The sequence below is a fragment of the Protopterus annectens genome, chromosome 2.part0, assembly GCF_019279795.1.
Source record: "Protopterus annectens isolate FY-2018-M chromosome 2.part0, PAN1.0, whole genome shotgun sequence".
NCBI lineage: Eukaryota > Metazoa > Chordata > Ceratodontiformes > Protopteridae > Protopterus > Protopterus annectens.
Window position 1 is genome coordinate 1,288,879,463 of NC_056728.1, and position 15,362 is coordinate 1,288,894,824.

Here is a 15,362-nt window from a genome sequence, read left to right on the forward strand (position 1 = left end):
CTCAGCTAGCCTTTTCTTTATTTCATCTTCTGATTTTTGCAGGTTTATTGCCTCTTCTGAATAGCTGTTTAAAGCTTTTTTTTTCATTTTTTTCCTAGACTTTTCTTATTTGAGTTGATACACTCCAGTGTTTTATTTACTTTAATCAACTCTGAGCACATTGACTTATTTTTTCCTCTAAATTACTGGATGCTATCTCTTGTACCAAGGTTAGAACTTGAACTCCTTTTAGCTGAACAGCTGCAGGATTCTTCCCAATAAGTGTTTTCTCTTTATCTTTTCTAGTTGATTTTCTTTCAGGCTGTCTGAGTTTCTTCTTTACTAGCATCTAGTTAATGTACTTACTAGCCAGTAGCTGAATTTTACTAAAATAGGCTGACCTGCTGACCCTTATCTATCAGCTTCTTTTTTTTCACACTGGGGGCGCTGAAATAAAGCTGATTATCAGTGTGCAGCCATCTTGAAAAGCCACATTTTTCAGAATTCTTGAGCAAAGAAATTCTGAATTATAGTATCTGGTGTCTTGAAATTATTTATAAAACTCTCTTAAAGAGAAACCCATCCCTGAAGATCAGAAGCATTTTAGTCAGTTAAAATCTCAGATAAGACCTGACCTGCCAGTCTCTAGCACTAACCTTGCTCACATTCATTCACTGATTATTGCTGTTATCTTAACAGAGTTATATCAGAACCCTGTTTAAGATAAAGCCAGTAATCAGAGAATGAATTATTTATTTATTTCCTCCTCATCTTCCCCAACCAGTGGCAGGTTTTGGTGGGCCCTCACACAGTCAAGGATGATCAGGAGCCACCCTGCCTGCAGATGTAGGTATTGCAGGTGCCTAGCAATGTTAGTTTTAGTGTAGAGAATGCCCACCAGCAGGATTTAACTCAGTCAAAAGCACAATGTCAGAGGTAAAACACTTAACGAAATGATGAAGCCTACTACTAGCCAAAACAGTGACACTACAATAAGAGATATCTTTGTATTTTAAAGAAGATAAAGTGGTACCAATGCTTGGGATTCTTTGCCATATGAGTTATCATTGCCCGAAAGCGAAACTGCCGATCATACATTCGCGAAAGTGCTTTTCACCGAAAACGCACTTTCGTGAAAGTATGATATGATATAGGGAAAAACATGGGGGAATGGCTGTTGCTGAGATCATAGTACAGTGGGGATGAGGGAATATTCCCTTTTCCCCACTGTAGTGCGATCTTGGAGTAAGAATATAAAAATAGGGGGGTGCAGCCCTCCACATGGAGGGGTGCAAGGGGGCTTGCCCCCCTGTGTAAATGTTAGTTATGTGTTTTTGGTGAATGGGGATTTGGACTATTGAACTTTCATTCAATAGTCCTAGATCCATGTGTATATATATATATATATATATGTATAGGAACACTACATAATCTCGAAAGTTTGAAATACAGAATTTCAAACTTTCGAGACCATATAGCCGAAACCCCAAACTACCGAAAGACCAGAAGAACGAATTTCAAAATCCCGACTATCGGGAGTTTGAAATTCGCACTGATGGTGTTGCGGTATGGTGGAAGGGCAGGTAAGTGTTTCTGTTTAACTGTGTTGGTTAGAGGTTTAGTGTGTAAGTGTCTGTTGTGAATGTGATGTGTGTGTGCGAGGGGGATGTAGGCATGTGATGGTGTATTCATTTGTTTGTCTGGGTAGTGCGACCTTGGAGTTTGAATATTTTAGTTGGGAGGGTGGGGGTGCAGTCCCCCACATGGGGGGTGCAGGGGGGCTTGTCCCACTGCTTGTCTGTAGGTTAGGTTTGTGTGTTTGTGTTTTGGGGAAGGTGTGTGTATGTGCCTGTGTGTAGTGTATGCTGTGTGTAGTTTTTGGAAGTTTGAATTTCGCAGTTTTGGTTTTTCCATATTGTAGTGTTTTGGATGTTTGGTCTCGGGATTTTGGGCATTAGTAGAGTGATAGTGAGAGAGGTGTCAGACATCCTGTCAAAATTACAGAATGCCAACATCCAGGAGATGGACACGATTTGGTTGACACAGATAGGTGGTTAACAGGTGTGCAAAACAGACAAACCCTGGGTAAGAGAATATTTCTTTTCCCCAGGGACTGTGCAATCTTGGAGTTAGTATATATAATTAGCAGGAGGTGGGGAGATGAATGTGGGCGTACCTCCCTGCAATGTTTTTATTACATGCACCAAGGTTCTTTTTCAGGACCTGCTTGGTAATTAAGTGATTTTATTCTGTGATAGGTTAGTTTGAAATGCTATGTATTTTATAAGCAGTGTATGTGAATTTGTATTTTTTATATGGTCTGAAGAAGTGCTCAGGAGAGCACGAAAGTGCTTACCGTTCATTAAACTGGTTTTTATCACATCTGCCTTGGTTTACCTTGTGGATTTTTGGAAGTCTTTTGGATTTTATTGTTTTATTTCCACTGGTACTTTGCTCCACTGTGGCATTTTTTGTGTTTTTTTTATGCTTGGTAATTTGTTGACATTTGGTTTGTTGTTGTTGACCTTTTGTGGTTGAAGTTATATGAGCTACGTGACTAAAGTGAGTAGACCCGTGGAGATATGTATGTGTGTGTATATGTATGTGTGTGTGTGTGTGTGTGTGTGTGTGTGTGTGTGTGTGTGTGTGTGTGTGTATATATATATATATATATATATATGTGTGTGTGTGTGTGTGTGTGTGTGTGTGTGTGTGTGTGTGTGTGTGTGTGTGTGCGTGTGTGTGTGTATGTATGTATATGTATAGATATATTTATATATATGGATCTACCTGACATTGCTGAAAGCCCATATAATCGAATATCAGTTTGTTGACATGCAAAATATCGAAATGTTATTTCATCGAACCACTGGAACAATGAAAATCTACCTAGGGTAAGTAACGACTTACCCAAAAATAAATAAAACCCAAACTGCGCCCCCATCTCCTCCAAACTAAATTTACCAAACCCTAGATCACAATGCAGTTGGGAAAAGGGAAAGTTCACCTTCTCGCACAACTGGTTAGTTTGGCATTCAGCATAATGGATTGGGGCAATGATTGTAATTCACTGTAGCTGGAGGATTAGACATGTGTAAGATGCATAAAAGCATTGTTCCAAGAAGAAGTAATTGCAGAAATTTAGAAGAAGAAGCCACAGGGGGTGGTTAGGTTGAATGAGTTATGGCCTACCTCATTCATATGTCAGCCTCCTCTCAGCACCTGAATTTATTCACTGATCAAGGTGAGAAGCCACAGGCCTCACCTCCAAGGTGAGGGAAAAGGCCTGTGGCTTCTCACCTTGATCAGTGAATAAATTGACAAAAGACCTTTTGCTGTGATCATCTTATGAATGACCTAGCTCTAGCTCTGACCATTAGGGCCTGAAGAGGAATGAATGCACCAGTTAGTTTCTAGGAGGGATTCTAAAAGATGGTCAGCATGGGAGCTTAAAAACTGTTGAACAGTAAGCTTAATGCAATGACCATAAACAGATATGAAAAATCAATGAGTTTATATACAGAAAACTATATAATTCATACATATTTTATGAAAGTAAATAATAAAAGTAGATAAAGGAAATGTGTACCGATTATCAGCTGTTAACAGAAGAAATTGATTAAAAGGAGTGGACATAGTGAAGAAACATGATTCAGATTGAACGACACTAAGTAAGCAGCAATACCCATGGCACTAAATTTGACATCATTCAAGAAAAGCAGAATAAAGGGCGATAATTATTGTTTGACAAGAATAAATTTTATTGCACGTGCTGGCTTTGTGGTGCAGGCAGAAAAAGTTCTGACTACGGCCCCATGATCTGACACCAGCTTGTGACCTTGAAAGACTAAGAGCTAATGGGGAGGATGGGAATGAGAAGCCTCAGTCACTACACCCATCCTAGGTGGAGGAAGGCAACTTGATTTATTTCATTACTTACACAAGTTTGAGGTTGATCATCACAGCAAGGATACATAAGAGCCTAGGAATGGGGTAAGTAAACTGTGCAATTACGTAGTGAGGTAACTAAGCTGTGTAATTGCATAATGTAGGAAAGTTATGCACATACTTGGAAGTTCAAGTACTGAAGGGATGAAAGCACCTGTATTTTGAGACTACAATGGAGATGAGTTAGGGCATGTCATACCTATTAACTCCCTATAGAATGATAGTTTAGTTTTCAGGTTTCCACCCTCCTGCTATGCCCATATACTAGGGATGAAAGGGTAATGAAGGGTATAGTTGCAGAGGAGACTACATGATTAACAGAAATTTAGCAAAAGAAGACAGAAATAAAATGAACTGCAGAACTGTCATGCAACTAAGTCTTCTTCAACACATTTTTATGAGACCATGTGCAATTTGGAGATGCTTGTAATCCCATCTCAATATTATAAATGCATTAAAGAACAGTTGGATGTCTACTAAAGCCAGAAGGCCTACTTGCATAAACCATACTCCATTTATAATTACAAGAACATCAGTACTAATTCACCACTGGCCACAAGCAAAATGACCACTAGATATTACACTGGTTCTGTGTGAAAACATATCTGATTAATGGTCATTTTAGCAAGGTCTGTAGTATGGCTTCACATAATAAACAAGGTCATGTGATACTGAATAAAACAAAGGTAATGACAATGGGCAGGATTTACGATGGCTTGCATGGAGTCTAAGAGTCGTGTAAGACTCCATGCAGCCATCGCGATCCAGGAACAGCCGAAATACCGTGTAAGAGACCAGCTAAAACGTCTCTTACATGGGCAGGGCGTGGATATGCTAATTACCTCACTTGCAGCCAAAAGGCATGCAAATGAGGTAGATTAGGATCCACGAAGCTGAAACCAGCCTGTGTAAGAGTTGTGTTAGGTGCAGAAATGTACTCAGTTGACAACTGAGTACGTTACTGCAAATAACACAATGGAGCCATGACAGCTCCAAATAAAGTGTGCATATGTATCAGGCAGCATGCCAATGGCCAAATATGTGGTCATTGGCATGGTAACCCGATGCAAACATGAAATAAAATATATTTTTTTCGGCGATCGGCGAGGTTTAAACGCAGCACAGCCCCGCGCAAACGGGCTGCACTATATAAAACATAAATATAAAGGTTTGAAACCCACAAATGTGGGTTTTATGCAATGCATGGATTTGCAATGCAGGGACTAGCAGACCGAAAACAACATGGCCACCGTTTAGTGGTTGCTAAGGGGGGAAGCTGAGTGTAAGACACGTAACTAAGCATTAGTAGACAATCCTATGTAAATGAGTGGTAGGATAGTGAATCACACTGTCACATAGCAAATGAGCACATTGCATGTAGTGTAAGAGTTAGATAAGGGGGAGTAACAGAATAGGAGATAGGTGACATCACAGGGGGGAATGTCAGAAAGAAATCAAGCTCATTGGAGCAAAGTGTTATGTAAAAGATGTCAGTCACACAGCATAGAAAGAGGAGTGTCAACAGATAAGCATGGGAAAGTCAAGAAATGGAAGGTGTACACTGTGGCCAACACCAAAGTTTCTTGCTGTGCGTGCATGCGTGCGTGTGTGCGCTGGGAGGCACGAGTAAGACAGAGTGCGCGTGTAAGGCAAAGCATGTAGGTGCCTGTTTAAAGATCTGTAAACCTGTTTGCGCTGGTGTGCATGCATTTTAACCCGAATAAGCTAATTCTAGTCCATGTAAGTATGTGTGCGCGTGTGGTAGCCACTGTGAACGCGTTTCCGCTGGTATGCGCGCTGCTCCCCCCTGAGGAAACAGAGAGGAAAAAAGGAAGCAGAAGAAATAGTAGGAAGCTAGCAGGGAATACTGGTAGAGCTAGCAGGTGAAAACAATTAGAAGCAGGCAATTACACAGGCAGAATACTAGCCCAGCCCAGCACTTAAAACACTGCAAACAGCATTACAGTATGTTTCTCTCAAGAGACACTGCAAGACAGGAGCAAGATATTAGAAGTGAAAACTGAAAAAGCTGCACTCAGACCAAACATGCTAGGGGCTGCCATAGCTGTTATAAGGAGACATAGGAGACTTGCTGAGGGTGGTGACAATGCAAATGCTGCCAGACAACCCACAGTGAGGAGACGGAGAAGAGTGTATAGGCCCAGGGTCACCTACCAGGGGTTATATGAGCTGGAGATAGTGGAGCGCTATAGAGTGGACAGAGACCTCCTGCAGCAAATTGTTGAGCTGTGCAGGCCACACCTCCCACACAGAACCAACAGAGGGGAACCCATCCCAGTGGAAACCAAGGTATGTGTTGGCCTAAGAATACTAGCAACAGGTACCTTCCAGAGACCAACTGGTGATATGATGGGGATATCACAGGCATCAGCCTCCAGGGTACTGCACCAGTTCCTGGATGCCATGTCAGCACATGTCGGTGAGCATGTATATTTCCCCAATTACCGTGAGGTATTGGCCAGCAATATGCGTCTCTTCCATCAAATAGCAGAATACCCTGAGGTAGTGGGTGCAATAGACTGCACGCACATATGCATCAAAGCACCAGCCAGTGAGCGGGGTAGGGCCTACATTAACCGCAAGGGCTTCCCCTCCATCAACTGCCAGGTTGTGTGTGATGCCCAGAGCATAATAATGAATGTGTGTGCTGGCTGCCCTGGGAGCTACCATGATTCCCATATCTGGCATTTGACGCAGCTGTACCACACATTTGCCAATGGGGGCATCCCATATGGTCACCTAGTGGGGGATGCTGGATATGCACTGGTGCCGTGGCTGATGACACCCATCAGAAACGCACACACACCTGAACAAGAACGCCATAATGAGGCACACGCACAAACATGAAATGTAATAGAGCATGTGTTTGGGCTGCTCAAGTCACGGTTCCAGTGCCTGGACACATCTGGTGCAGCCTTGCAGTACTCACCAACTACATATACCCAAATTGTCATGGTATGTGCTATGCTACATAATATGATTCTGTGAAAACAGCTGCAGCAGGACCAGCATAGGGCCGGGACAAACAGCCCACCACCATTGCCAAGGCCATCACAGGCAGAGCGCGACTCGGAGGAGGAACAACCTGAGCCTGCCCCAGTAGGCAGAAGGAAGCGTGCCCAGTATGCCCTGGCCTTGGAAAAGAGGCAACGCATAGCACATACACTGGCTCAGTAGGAACCCTAGGAATGATACCCTTCTCTGACTCACTCATATAGTAACAGGGACACCTAACATGACACAACCTGTTGTCAAACATGTACAGGGAGTGTAGTATGTGCATTCGACAGAGGCAGCCCTGCAGCACCACCTGAGGCATGATTGCCATGTGTTAAGTAATGTAACACCATCTAGTATATGCAAACATGAAGACCCTGCCTAACATCTCACCCTCACCAAGCATGATGCCACACTATGAAGACAACAAGATCAAGTACAATAATTGGCTGAAGTATTGCTGTTAGCAAGGGGGAACAAATGGCTGACAGCCTGGGATGACATGCTGAGCAAGACATGATGCCCCACCTGCTAGGGATGGCACGCACACAGCACACCTGGCTGTGTGGATACTGGCAAAGGCTGTTGTCACCCCCACTGTGCCTTGAATAGGTAAAGCTGGAAACACAAACCCACCACCATAGGTAGCACAAGGGATAACAAATTGGACGTAATGCTACCCAACGTCAGAAGTCTAACCTGCAAGGTGCATGCAGATCAAACCCACCACAGCATGGAGAATGGTAATATCTGTTCTGTAACAGAAACCTGGGTCAAGGCCCAGAAGAGCACCCTAATACTACCAGGTTATGCCTCATACCATGCTCTACAGCTCCAAATCATGGAACACACTACAATAGGAGTGTGGCTATCAGTAATTGTCAAGGATAACCGCACCCCCAGGTTGGTACCACAGCAAGAAGCAGCATGGACTATCCACGGGCAAGTAACAGTGGCTCAAACTGCATCCCTGTTTGCAGCCTGCTACAGACCACACTCACAAACCCAGGAACCCCAGCCAGCCTTCCTGAAGACACTGCAGAGTATGAATGTCTCAACAAATACCAAACAAGGCACACACAAAGTATGACATAGGTGGCAATCCATTATGTATGGAAGAAGTAATCAGGGACTTAGGGACACAAGTGGATGGTAACCCGTCATGTGACACTCACATTGCCAAGGTGGCCAGGAAGACCTGTGATATTGCCCACCTTAATATGAAAGGATGCACATGTAGATCAAGAGAGGTCACTGTGCCCCCATACTCTTCCCTTATCAGGCCCATACATGACAACATTGCCCCAGTTCGGATGTACCTTACCTTACACTTGCAGCAGTTAAAAAGACACCAAATGTACCTCACCAAGAGGATAAAGGGTCCAAACATTCGTCATCTGCTGCCTGGCTGAAGAAACGACGGCCCAATTCACAAGCATACTGCCCAGTCAGAGGCAATGTATGCCTGATGTACAAGGCCATGTCCAATCCAGAATGAATGGACATGCTCCACTGCAGAAACCCCAAATCCAGCAGAGACTCCACAGTGAGATATTTGAACCTCCACACATAGATAAATAGGATGTGCTGGAGGGACAGATCCATAACCCAGAGGCTTCTTACACTCTGGAGCAGGATCCCAGTCCATGATAGGCTGAGCTCCACACTCATACTCAACAAGAGAAATCTGGTGAAGTGCATGGGAGATAGTAGGTGTACAGTGGGGGCCATCCCTGTGTCACATCTAGTAAAGTAAACCCTAAATGGGCATAATATGCACATTGCAAGGGGTGTCAAAACTCACACACAGTCTGTCCGTGCTCAAACATGGCCAGGGCAGATAGCCTAGTATGACCTATGAACCTATGATGATACAAATTGTGCAGGACAGAAAGGATTATCACACAGCTGTCCTAACTGATGGTAGAAACCATCGTGATAATCCACAGATATGCTCTGCAGTACTCAAATATCACAAACAATACACCAAACCCACACACATTGCCAACATCCAACCTAACAGATTCTTTGCAAACTCCCCACCAGCACCATACTACCAAATATCTATCCCAGCAGAGTGCTGGCCCCCTGACATTGCAGATGCTGAGGTAACAGCCAGCATCTAGAAAGCACAGCACACAGCATCAATGGTACCAGATGGTGTCCTGGGTTGTGTCCAACAAGTACTGTAAGAAGAATGGAACACCAAATAGCACTATTGTGCACTATCAGTCCTACCACAGGATATGTACCCAAAGAGCAGTGTACAGCAACAGTGGTCCCACACCACAAAGAGGGTGCCTGAATGGATACTGCAAACTATCACCCCTCAACTCCAACTATCTAGGTTGGCAAAGTAATGGAGAGGATGATCATGGATCCCAGGAATAACGAGATTGGGTACCTACAGACATTGGACCCTACCCAGTGTGGCTTTCATAGGGCAGATCCTGCCCCTTAAACATGTCTGACTCATGTGAAATGCACACCAAGGCCATTGATGTGGGGAATGTGGTTCACACAGCCTATCTGGACCTTGCTAAACCCTTCCATGCAATACCCTAGTTGGTCAGTACAGATAAGCTTACCAGCCTAACTATAAACCCCTATCCAAGTAGATGGGTTGCAAACCAGCTCAAGGACAGAACTGACCTGGTCAGACATGCTGCAGCCATGTCAGACTGCAAACCAGGTACAACTGGCATCCCACAAGGCATGGTCCTGGGACCTCTCTTGTATGCTATATATGTCACATAGGTACAGGCCAACATGGAAGGACTCTGTCTGAACAGGTTCGCAGAAGACTACAAACTGACCACCATATCGGACCCTTCAGCTGACACAAGCATCCTACAAAAGGCACACATAGAAACAGACAAGTGGTGCCACAGCCATGTCAACAAGTTAAATGCAGAATAGTGTATAGTCATCCCCTGTGGAAACACAGTACATGGCCAGAAATTACCACATAGGTGTTAACCCAGTAAGTACATCAGGAGCAATAAGAGACCTGGGGACACAAGGTGATAGATATCCTGCATGTGACAACCATGTGTCTGTAGTGGTTACAGAAACATACCATATACCCACCTAATCATGAAGGTAAGCACAGCTAGGTCAGGGTAGGTCAATGGGCCTCTCCAGTCATCCATCAGCAGCCTCACAATTGCATACAATGGCCATTGAGGGATGTACCTTAGCAGACACCTGCATCAACTGGAAAGACCCCACAAATTCCCCACCAGGAGGATCGCAGAGCTATAACAGATGCCATGTGTTGCCTGATTAAACAAACTGCAGCTCCACACAGTGACATACCATCTGGCTGGAGGTGATCTGTGCCTGATGTATAAAGCCATGACCAAGCTGGTATCAATGGACATTTGGCACCATGTAAAATCTGAATGCTGGTGACCTATGCAGATGACAGGCCTGAACCCCAGCACAGACATAAACAGGACATGCTGTACCAATTGGTCCATAGCCCAGAAGCTCACTCCACTCATGACTAAACTCCCAGTACAGGTTCTCCAGGGAGTCCCTCATTGAATGTCATCCAGAGGAATCATGATGACTGGATGGGAGATGGTAGGTGTACCTTGGATATCACCTGTATGTCATGGGTAGACAGAGGCACAGCACACTAACCTTGACATATGTCATGGCAAACACCAGTAAATGTGTGTTGAAGGACAAATACTCCCTGACTAGCATTACAAATGGTCAAGGGCACATGACCATTGTTTGTCACTGTCCACACAAGTTGTGGAATACATTAACAATGTCAGACAATCATGTACTATGCTGTCCATATCTGAACAAAATGCAACATGGTCATATCTGCACAACTGGCCCTCAACCAGTCTGGTGTGCTCACTATAAATATTACAAGCAGTGATAGGACTGAAACCAATGATACTGTCCACCACAGTGAAAGTACTTAACCAGTACACTATACAACAATACACTGTTTGGTCAGTAGGAAAGGATGTTGACAACTGCATGCAAACTATCCCATGGCAACCCTGCAGGCACAGCATAATGCCAGTTAGGTTCAGACACAAAGCAGTTGGGCAGTAAGAACACAACCTAATGTCCAACACTCAACTGTACATGTGAAATATAGATGAAGTCCACACACAAACACAAATGTGGTGGACCACAGATCCCAACATAAGGAAAGTTCACACTGGGCATGCTCGCACACTTAGATAAATGAGACGTGTCACTCAAGAAGCCATAGAAACTGTGAACTAGGCATGCTCACACACTTAGGCCATGTCACAGTTCAGCAGTTGCACACACATATCTGGCATTTGTATGTGTTAACACAGGAACCTCCCACAATACAGAAATCTGCCCAGTGCACACAGTGAAATTACAACAGAGAAATAAGTAAAGTACTGGATCCCACTCATATGCAAACATCTGCCACAGTACACAAGTTGTTCATAGAGATAGGGAAAGCTATGGCAATAAAGACCCACAAACAGTATAGGAGCAACAGATACTTGCATCTGACAGGTAAACATATGGCTGTAGAGTGCAATACTAGGCTGTTGTCCCTAGGGAATAGAGAAGGCTATCGACAGTGTATTTGGCATCTGCCTCCGCAGTACAGTAGGCCACTGTGCCTGTGCAAAGTTAATGCATAGATATGGTCTCCCCGGTACTGATGGATAGTAACAGATGTACATACCTCTTCATACATAATGATGTCAGCACACTATACATATGTCAGGAGCACAAATGCTGCCCAGTAATTTGAATAGCTCGCTCAGCTACTGTGTCTCCCACAAGTGTCATAATATAGTTAGGTAGGGATGTGAATCCTGCAAATGCTCAGTGTGTGTGTATGACTGTGGGGGGGAGAGAGTAGTGTGTATGCAATTCCATGTGTAAGAGAAATGTCCCTTTTGGCAACTAGTACAACACAACACACGCTGCATGGCAACTAGTACAACACAACACATGCTGCATATTCCACTGTCTAAACACTGATGATGTCAGCACCCTATAAGTACAGCAGGAGAAAGCAAAACTCCCAGTAATGCAAATAGCATGCTCTGCTACTGTGTCTCTTACAAGTGTCATAACATAGTTAGGTAGGGCTTTGAATCCTGCATGTGCTCAGTGTGTGTGTAAATGTGTGGGGGAAGTAGTGTGTGTGCAACTTATGTGTAAGAGAAGTGTCCCTTTTAGCAACTAGTACAACACAACACATGCTGCATATTCCACTGTCTAAACACTGATGATGTCAGCACCCGATAAGTACAGCAGGAGAAAACAAGCCACCCAGTTATGCAAATAGTGCGCTCTGCTACTGCGTCTCTCACAAGTGTCATAACTTAGCTAGATAGGGGTTTGAATCCTGCAAGTGCTCAGTGTGTGTGTGTGTGGGGGAGTAGTGGTTGTGCAATTTATGTGTAAGAGAAATGTCCCTTTCGGCAACTAGTACAACACAACACATGCTGCATATTCCACTGTCTAAACACTGATGATGTCAGCACCCGATAAGTACAGCAGGAGAAAGCAAGCCTTCCCGTAATGCAAATAGCGTGCTCTGCTACTGTGTTTCTCACAAGTGTCATAACATAGTTAGGTAGGGGTTTGAATCCTGCAAGTGCTGAATGTGTGTGTGCAATTTATGTGTAAGAGAAATGTCCCTTTTGGCAACTAGTACAACACAACACATGCTGCATATTCCACTGTCTAAACACTGATGATGTCAGCACCCGATAAGTACAGCAGGAGAAAACAAACCTCCCAATAATGCAAATAGCATGCTCTGCTACTGCGTCTCTCACAAGTGTCATAACATAGTTAGGTAGGAGTTTGAATTCTGCAAGTGCTCCGTGTGTGTGTGGGGGGGAGTAGTGTGTGTGCAATTCCATGTGTAAGAGAAATGTCCCTTTTGGCAACTAGTACAACACAACACATGCTGCATATTCCACTCTCTAAACACTGATGATGTCAGCACCCGATAAGTACAGCAGGAGAAAACAAGCCACCAGTTATGCAAATAGCGCACTCTGCTACTGCGTCTCTCACAAGTGTCATAACTTAGCTAGATAGGGGTTTGAATCCTGCAAGTGCTCAGTGTGTGTGTGTGGGGGGGAGTAGTGGTTGTGCAATTTATGTGTAAGAGAAATGTCCCTTTCGGCAACTAGTACAACACAACACATGCTGCATATTCCACTGTCTAAACACTGATGATGTCAGCACCCTATAAGTAAAGCAGGAGAAAGCAAGAATCCCAGTAATGCAAATAGCACACTCTGCTACTGTTGTTTCTCACAAGTATCACAACATAGTTAGGTAGGAGTTTGAATCCTACAAGTGCTCAGTGAATGTGGGGGGGGAGTAGTGTGTGTGCAATTTATGTGTAAGAGAAATGTCTCATTTGGCAACTAGTACAACACAACACATGCTGCATATTCCACTGTCTAAACACTGATGATGTCAGCACCCGATAAGTACAGCAGGAGAAAGCAAGCCTCCCCGTAATACAAATAGCACGCTCTGCTACTGCGTCTCTCACAAGTGTCAAAACATAGCTAGGTAGGGGTTTGAATCCTGCAAATGCTCAGTGTGTGTGTGGGTGAGTAGTGGTTGTGCAATTTATGTGTAAGAGAAATGTCCCTTTTGGCAACTAGTACAACACAACACATGCTGCATATTCCACTGTCTAAACACTGATGATGTCAGCACCTGATAAGTACAGCAGGAGAAAGCAAGCCTCCCCGTAATGCAAATAGCGTGCTCTGCTACTGCGTTTCTCACAAGTGTCATAACATAGTTAGGTAGGGGTTTGAATCCTGCAAGTGCTGAATGTGTGTGTGCAATTTATGTGTAAGAGAAATGTCCCTTTTGGCAACTAGTACAACACAACACATGCTGCATATTCCACTGTCTAAACACTGATGATGTCAGCACCCGATAAGTACAGCAGGAGAAAACAAGCGTCCCACTAATGCAAATAGTGTTCTCTGCTACTGTGTTTCTCGCAAGTGTCATAACATAATTAGGTAAGGGTTTGAATCCTGCAAGTGCTCTGTGTGTGTATGTATGTGTGTGGGGGAGTAGTGTGTGTGCAATTTATGTGTAGGAGAAATGTCCCTTTTGGCAACTAGTACAACACAACACATGCTGCATATTCCACTGTCTAAACACTGATGATGTCAGCACCCGATAAGCACAGCAGGAGGAAGCAAGCCTCCCCGTAATGCAAATAGCGTTCTCTGCTACTGCATCTCTCACAAGTGTCATAACATAGCTAGGTAGGTGTTTGAATCCTGCAAGTGCTGAATGTGTGTGGGGGAGTAGTGTGTGTGTGCAATTTATGTGTAAGAGAAATGTCACGTTTGGCAACTAGTACAATACAACACATGCTGCATATTCCACTGTCTAAACACTGATGATGTCAGCACCCGATAAGTACAGCAGGAGAAAACAATCATCCTACTAATGCAAATAGTGTGCTCTGCTACTGTGTTTCTCACAAGTGTCATAACATAATTAGGTAGGGGTTTGAATCCAGCAAGTGCTCAGTGTGTGTATGTGTGTGGGGGAGTAGTGTGTGTGCAATTTATGTGTAAGAGAAATGTCCCTTTTGGCAACTAGTGCAACACAACACATGCTGCGTATTCCACTGTCTAAACACTGATGATGTCAGCACCCTATAAGTACAGCAGGAGGAAACAAGCCTCCTAGTAATGCAAATAGCACACTTTGCTACTGTGTCTCCCACAAGTGTCATAACATCGTTAGGTAGGGGGTTGTATCCTACAAACGCCATGTGTGTTTTTGTCACAAAGTTTGTCCATGTGTGTGGGGTGTTGTTCCCAATATTGCATGACATACATTATATCAGTAATGTCAATGCACACACGATGTATGTGTGTGCCACATGCACATATGTACCTGTGACCTTCAATAGTTCCCATGTCCAAAGCCTGCCTCATGTGAATACATGGAATTTGCATTAGACAACTGTATGACTGTGGTGTTCTGTGCAGGGGCTGCATGTGGTATGTAAATATACAGTGTGAGTTGTAGATGGTGTCATCCTACCAGCGAGGGATACACGACTGGTCTGGAGCATATAGTCCACATGTTGGTGATGAACAGGTGCAGCATGTTTTCACCTCTTGTGGGAGTGGTAACAAGTTGTTCCATAGCAATGCAGGGAATGAATGCTAGGAACCTTTCAGCTAGGGTCTTGGAGCTAGAGTAATGCACACACTCTATGTTTGGGTAGTTGCAGTCCACCCATATAATGGTGTTTGTAGAGACCATCATATTCCCAGTGTTGTCAGGAAGGCCAAGTGGATTTCCTGGGTATGGGAGGGTGGTGTGTGCCAGGCTATGAAACTGAAGGCACTCTAGCCCACTGTTAGTTGCACATGGATAGGCTC